Genomic DNA, 7458 nt, shown 5'->3' on the forward strand with positions numbered 1-7458 from the left:
AATATTAGCAATAAAAAATATATTTTCATTTCATTATGGTAGTGGGTGTCAAAAGTTCCGCCTGTTCGAATTCATCGCTCCCTTTTACCTTCCTTACCATACGTTTTTAATTTTACAATATAGTTTAAAAATACCCACAACATATGTTTAGAAATCTTAGATTTTTTTTTTTTTATGAAAAATTACTTTTAAAATTCTTTTTGAAAATGTAAGTAACATATTGTTTATGTCAAATTGAAAACAAACAGGACACAGACGTCTTCCTAATGCACATGGCATTATTTGCCCCAGTCTCAAAGGAGCTGCACTAAGAATGAGGAAAACTACAATAGAATAATAGCAAGAAGCAGAAGTAAGCAGACACATACATTGAAATTCAGCGTACACCACAGAGACAAAGATGCGTTCTCTGTGTTTTACCACTCGTATGAACGAAAGGAGGAAGGAATGACATTTAGTCGAAAAATGTAGTTATAGGCAAAGGCTCTGACCGACCAGTTGGGTCAGTACAATTCACCTTACTGTCATTTTGTAATCCGATAGATCACACCTTCATGCAAGGCCCAATGTTGCTAAATGGGTTAGTATGTGCTGGATTTGAACAATATTGAACACAGATTTCATATTCTTTGAGATATTTAAGTTTAATCGACATATTGACCTTTCTGGGAAGTTACAATATCTAGTGTGTCAAAATGATTTTCGTCTGTGGGAAACACTCTAGCTTCCGAACTGAATTAAGTAGGTTGATAAATTTTTATTCACATGTGTTATAGGTCTGCAGGACTTTTGTTATTGAAAATGGGCTATACAGGGTGAGATGAAAAAAACAATTTCAGACTGCTGTAATTTCTAAGCCACTCGTACGGCAGCTGTTAAATTTATTCCAGTGACAGAATAAGTCTATACTTATTCTAAAATTTGATGCTATCTCCGACATTTTTTTGCTTTCATTCAATAAAATTAAAAAAAGAATGTAAAACTTATGGCGTTTGACTTTGTTGCAGTTTAATTATCTCACCATACATATCGGGTACTCGGTAAAGGTATTTAATGAGTTGTCAATTTCTAACCTGAAAAAGTTGTGGTATAGAGACAATATTTATATTACTCGTATACTTTGTCAGGTTGGAAATTTTCAATATTGGACATCTATATCGTAGTATCCACTACGAAATTTAAATACGAACAAACAATACAACGAAACAATTCCGGACTATAATGTATCTAACCACTAAAATAGTGAATATTGGGAGGTACCGTTAAATATATACGAAAACGTGGACCTCAATAAGCAATTTTTATACCCTACAACACTATGTGTTGGGGGTATTATAAGTTTGATTGGGCCAGAATTTGTGTAACACCTCGAAATATTTGTTTCCCATATAGGAAAGTATATATGGATCTTCCTAACTCGCCGAGCTGAGTCGATCTAGCTATGTATGTCCGTCCGTCCGTCTGTCCATGTTAATTTGTAATCACTCTACAGGTCGCAATTATGGCCCGATCCTTACGAAATTTTGCACGAAGGTTGGGTTAGGGTCAGAATAGAACCCTATTCCTTAATATATAATATTTAGGGGTCGAAATGGACCAAAAACTGAAAAAATGTCGGATTTTGCAGTAGCTATACAGGTCGCAATTATAGACGAATCGACGCGGAACTTCTCATGTAGGTAGAGTTTAGGGCGGGGAAGAAGCCTACCAATTTGGGTGGTCATCGGATAATATTTAGCGGGTAAAATAGACCATATCTTTTGTGTTGAAAAAATTCAACATTTTTCGTTAAACCGCGAATATTTTAAATCCCGGCGAAATCACAAAGCCATCACAAGGGTACTTCTGACCTTTACATTGATGTTAACATCCAACAAATCGTATATATAGCAAAATATGTGCGATATATATGTCTATCAAAGAAGATATGCTTGAAAGATCTCATATATGTCGAGAACGGCTGAACTGATTTCGACAGTTCTCATTAATTCAGAATGGCCTCTTGGCAGGAAAGAATAGACGTCTAAAAATCGCATAAAAATATCTCTCTAAAGATGAAAATATTGATTTTGTAAAATTTTCTCATATTTTTTTCAATTTTGTCACATTTTTGGCATATTTTCATTTTGAATTAAACATTTGGTAATATTTCTACAGCTAACAAAACTAAGTAGTTAGGATATCAGCATATCATATACAGATCGCATTTATGGCCTGATCCTTACGAAATTTTGCATGGGGATAAGATGAGGGTCAGAATAGAAGCCTACTCTTTTTGGAAATGATCGCCATATATATTTAGGGGTTAAAATGGACCAAAAAACTGCAAAATTGTCAGCAGGTCATAACTATCGCCCGATCCTCACACACATTTGAATGGGCGTTACTGCACATTGCAAAAGCCAAGCAGTTTCGGATGGCCATCAAAAAACAATAATAAATGTTAATCTTTTGCCACTTCTGAGAGATTATAGGTCTTTTGGAAATATTTGTTCCAGATCTAGGAAGACCATTTACGTGCAACCTCTACCAATAAATCTTAGATCTGTAAATTGGAAATGAGTAAATTAGTTTAAGTTGCTATTATTCGAAAATTATAGAACGAAACCTGATGGTTTCTTTTATTATTTGTCACAATATCTTGTGGAATTATTTCGAGTATCTCGCCTATATAAACTGTATCATTTATTATAGTGTTGTAGGGTATTCAACGGTCGGCCCCGCTTGACTGAAGCCATTGCTTACTTGTTTGTCATTGGTTTTAGTACCCATTAGAACCTTCAAATACGAAATTTAAAACAGTTCCCTTAAATAATGTCGCTAATATCATAAAAATATCAAAAAAAAAAACGAAGGTACGATTATATGTGGGGTATACGAAGACTTGGACCTGCATGGAGAATAATTTCAAAATACCAAATATTGAGAGGTACGGTTGTATGGGACTATAAGAAAACTTGGACTGACATGACCCATTTACGAACTTGGCTTGCTTACTGGGAAAATACGCATGTTTGCAAAATGCTAGCCTTCTATCGAGATTACAACAACCAGACAGACGGAGTATGAGTATTTCGAAGAGTTACAAACGAAATGACAAAGTTAATGTACCCTGCATAGTATGTTGGAGGGTATAAAAAGGTCTAATACGAACTCTTTGATGGAATTTAAAATTTTTAGGCGCACTTTTCGCTAGATTCGGTTCGTTAAACTACATTTCCTCTAATTTTTAATGACAAGCTAAACCATCTTTATTAAGGTCCCTTGCCTTTGAATACAAACACAGGGATCCGTCTTTGTAGTCATTCCATCCTTCACAATATATAGTGATATCAAAATCCTACAATCGAATATAACATAGACATTTCTTATATTCTTAGAATCATGAACACGGAAGAGAAGAACAAACTACACAACATAAATTAGAGTGTAACTTAGTGATGGGATATCTTTTCTTTTTCCTTCACGACAACCTGGACAATACCTTACGAAGGAAGATAAAACAATTCATATGGGTTTCTTAGAAAACCAAACACACTTTGAATATTGTTGTTTGTGGAAAGAAACTTAACCTCAGACGCATAAAAACATGAACATATTTTGTACTTACAAAGTGAATGTACAGCCATATTATTTATTGTATACTTCTGCGAATAGGACAGTCAGCGTTGGCTCTTATGAAACCTGAAAATTTACGAAAACTTGAAATTCACCTTCTTTTCTTTTTCCTTTTCTCTTTTTGTTTTTATACACTCCACCATAATATGGAAGGTATATTAACTTTGTCATTCCATTTGTAACTCCTCGAAATACTCATGTCAGACCCAACAAAGTATATATATTCTTGATCAGGATAAATTCTAAGCCGATTTAGCGATGTCCGTCTGTCGGTCCGTCTGTTGTAATCACCCTATCTTTCGAACGAATTGAGATAGAAGTCTAAAATTTTGCACACATGTTTATGTTGTTAAGTTCGTAAATTCACCGATATTGTTTCAAATTTGGTATGTAAAGTTCGAAATGGATACTACAGCCTAAGACAGAAAATTGTCTGTGCCGGTTCACGTCTTCGTATAGCCCCCATAATCCGGAACCTCCCCATATTCGGTATTTTGATGATTTTATCGACATTGTTCTCCGGAATTGTTTCAAATTTTGTATTTGAAGTTCGTAATAGATACTACAGCCTGTGGTACTTTAACGATTTTAGGTTTACTATTTACCGGAGTAGTTTCAAATAACGTATTTATAATTCGTAATGGGAACTACAGTATGTGACAGAAAATTGTCTATGTAGGTCCAGGTCTTCGTATAGGCCTCATAAATCAGTACCTCCCTATATTCCGTATTTTGACGATTTTAGGTACAATACTCAACAAAATTCTTTGAGATGTCGTTTTTGAAGTTCGTAATGGATGCTACAGCCTGTGACAGGAAATTGTCTATGCAGGTCCAGGTATTCGCATCGCTCCGATATAACGGTACCTCCCTATATACGGAATTTTGATGATTTTAGCTACATTATTCACCGTTTACTTCAAGTTTCGAATTTGCATATATTAATAGCTTATGACAAACAAACCCTATGCACGCACGACGTATAGACCCTAATATAACGGCTATATTCATTATTTTTAAAATTTTAACAGAATTTTTAACGTTTTTTTTTTTTGAAATGGTGGAGGTTATTCTTTCCAAATGGTTCGGCCCGTCCGAGGTTATTCTTTCCAAATGGTTCGGGCCTACAAAGGCCCGGCTGAACTTACTGCTTTTTTACTTGTTTGTCATTTGTTTTAGACCCATTAGAACCTTCAAATACGAAATTTAAAACAGTTCCCTTCAATAATGTCGCTAATATCATAAAAATACCAAAAAAAAAACGAAGTAACGATTATATGTGGGGTATACGAAGACTTGAACCTGCATGGACAATAATTTCAAAATACCGAATATTGAGAGGTACGGTTGTATGGGACTATAAGAAAACTTGGACTGACATGACCCATTTACGAACTTGGCCTGCCTACTGGGAAAATACGCATACGCATGTGCGCAAAATGCTTGTCTTCTATCGAGATTACAACAACCAGACAGACGGAGTATGAGTATTTCGAAGAGTTACAAACGAAATGACAAAGTTAATGTACCCTGCATAGTATGTTAAAGGGTATAAAAAGGTCTAATACGAACTCTTTGATGGAATTTAAAATTTTTAGGCGCACTTTTCGCTAGATTTCGTTCGTTAAACTACATTTCCTCTAATTTTTAATGACAAGCTACCATCTTTTTTAAGGTTCCTTTCCTTTGAATACAAACACAGGGATCCGTCTTTGTAATCATTCCATCCTTCACAATAAATATTTATATCAAAATCCTACAATGGAATATAACATAGACATTTCTTATATTCTTAGAATCATGAACACGGAAGAGAAGAACAAACTACACAACATAAATTGGAGTGTAACATAGTGATGGGATATCTTTTCTTTTTCCATCACGACAACCTGGACAATACCTTACGAAGGAAGATAAAACAATTCATATGGGTTTCTTAGAAAACCAAACACACTTCGTGTTCAATTTCAAACTTAATTTTCATTAAATTGCGTTAATATTACATATTTGTAACACGGATGATTTTTCTCCTCCTTAGGTAATGTCTACTACCTCTTAATACGACTTTGTACTTCGTACATAATGTCAAAGGTAATGACATTTCCTAAGGAGTGACGTTTTGTAATTGCCGCCTTTTACAGTATTCCACCGACTCTACGAGTAATAACAAGCATAGGATTACGTCCTACTGCCAAAAACCCTTTGTACGAAGGTAATATTGTTCCACGAACAGCCACCCTATAAAAAATATACAGTCCACTACTCTAGTTGGAAAAAATATTAATCATTTGTGTTTTTATTTTTCTCCAATTTCTTTATTTTCATTTTGCTACGCAAACATTGGTCCGATCGACCCGGATTTTACGATCTGTCTCCTTCCTTCACGAGGAAAAACAACAAAAGAACGACTGTTTCGCAGCAAAAACATTGGATTCTACGATCCATCTCTTTGCCTCACCGAGGATACAACGACTACGTCGTCAACAACAACTACGGGATCATCGATCACCACCATCACATCTATTTAATTATTTTCATTTTATTTAAACCGCCACAACAAAGGTATGTACGCTCTGAATTACTTCTAAAGTGACATACCGAACTTTGTTATTGTTGTGCTTGTAAAACAAAATAAAGCCTTCGGTCGTTTTACAATAAGTTTACGTGGCCGTCCGTCTCCTATGAGATTGCCGTCGGCATTTACCACAACAACAAAATAGTGTCAAAGTGATTTTTGTTTCCAACAAAATACACACTCACAACCACAATCACAAAATTGCATATTTTCTCATTGCCTATTTACATTTTTGGCATATTTCTTTTAAATTTGTAATTTCTTTTCTCGTTGCGCATATTGTGTTTTACATCTTCATGTAAGTTGTTAAACATAACAACAACAGAAAAGAATATTTCTTGTTATTACTGCTGATTGTTGGTTCCTCTTTATTTACATATTCGTGTAAATAACAATAGTGACACTCACTGATAAATGATAGCTGATCACATACAATAGGTGTGTTCACGATCATTTATCATAATATATTTATTGAAAAATTGAAAGTGCCATTTGCAATAAAATTTTGTGTTGATTTCTTCGAATATCAACCAATAATAAAATTTTGCTTGTGTCTCCGATACAATACACCCTACATTCGGTATATACATACATATATGTGTATAGTAATATTTTATTAAATAACGGTTAATACAAATATTACTATTTATTTTTGCAAACTCTTTCGAGAAAACTGTTTTGTTTCTTGCTTTACTCTGAACGATTGGAAGAGCACAACTAACGGTCCGTGCACCCTACAATCGGCTTTAGTGATTTTCGTCACATTTTTGAGTTTTTCGACTTTTTACACATTTCTTTTAGATTTTTTGTCGGTAAGTGGTATTTACGATACCCTGCCACATACCGTGTGTATTTTACGATACACTGTAAACAATATAAAATACACTGAAAGAAAAAAATTACAATTTTTGAGTTTCTTTATAATATTATTTTACTTTTTGTGGTTTAATCACGTTAAACCTCAATTATAGTCCACGACTATTATACAATCAGTGTATTTTCATTAAATAAATATTGATTTTCTTGACATTACGTGTCGTTTTAAAAATATTTTACGCATTTTCGTGCAAATTAAAGTACAATTTCTTGTATTTTCGCTGCAGTTTTGTATTCTACGGCTGCATTTGTTTTTCAAACAAGACATTACGTGTCTAAGTAAACGTTATTCATTTGTTTTGCTTCTGATTTGCATTCAAAATGCCACTGACTCCTTTGGATTTATTCATCCGAGCTACTAATGCTTTGGTAAAATTTGATGCCAATTT

Source organism: Musca domestica, unplaced genomic scaffold (assembly GCF_030504385.1).
Source record: "Musca domestica strain aabys unplaced genomic scaffold, Musca_domestica.polishedcontigs.V.1.1 484, whole genome shotgun sequence".
Taxonomy (NCBI): domain Eukaryota; kingdom Metazoa; phylum Arthropoda; class Insecta; order Diptera; family Muscidae; genus Musca; species Musca domestica.